Source organism: Penaeus monodon, chromosome 33 (assembly GCF_015228065.2).
Source record: "Penaeus monodon isolate SGIC_2016 chromosome 33, NSTDA_Pmon_1, whole genome shotgun sequence".
NCBI lineage: Eukaryota > Metazoa > Arthropoda > Malacostraca > Decapoda > Penaeidae > Penaeus > Penaeus monodon.
The window spans coordinates 10,280,131-10,281,152 of record NC_051418.1 but is presented as its reverse complement, the minus strand read 5'-3'; positions in this window follow the sequence as shown (position 1 = coordinate 10,281,152).

Below are 1,022 nucleotides of genomic sequence, written 5' to 3'. Positions count from 1 at the left end.
TTGCTGTATTTGTAGAACAGCAAAGAACGTGAATATCACGAGACCGGCAGCTGCTATGAAGAAGCTCAGTCCGCAACAAAAGAACGTGTTAAAGCATGAGCCATTTACTTTCCCAGAATATTCAATTTCGCATTAATGTAGTTTTTTTTCATATATTTCTAATTCTGGAATTCAGCCTCAAGACAAATACTACCTGACTGTCAGATTTTATCCCATAAAATAATGAATATAAAAATTAACCACAACTATACATGGCATTTCAAACCCGTCTTCATTCCTCAGGCGAAGCAAAACCATAAACGGGCCATTATATTTTTTGATTCGTTGGATGAGATTCAAAACACCATAATTTACCTTTTCGTTTTATCTGTATATACAACAAATTACTTGTATGTAGTTTTTGTTCATAATTGAATTTGAAATTAGTTTTAAGCCTGCTGCACTCAAGTATGAGAAAGAGAAAGAAAAGGGAGATGAGAGAGAGATGGGAAGAAAAGGAGACAGGGGAAGGAGATGAAGAAAAGGGCATAAAGGAAGAGGGTAGGAAATTCACTGCTGATATAAAATAACCATCATGGACAGATGGATTTGGGTCGGAAAGAAGAGATAAAATGAAAGTTGAGATAATAAATCTGTCCACTTTAAATAAGAATCAAATGACCATCAGAATTAAGGGCCCATAGGATAGTGGTTATTTAATTTCAGTTATCAGCTGTGCCAACATCGTCAGTTATTAGAACTATGTAATATGGATGTCAAGTTAACCCAATACAACCATTTTGTGTATTACAATATGATGTACCTGTCACTTCCTTACATTTTTTATATGTCCAGGGACTCTTGTACAACTACATTATTAAGTTGGAACGAAAGCACAGCTGTGAATCTAACTGAAGTATACTTTTAATCATTCACTAGGCTAGTCCAGTTCATTATTTCTACTGACCCCCCCCCCCCCCATTAACTGGCGCATTCCTCGATTTGTTTAGGAACATGATTACACAGAAAAACTACGTTGGTTG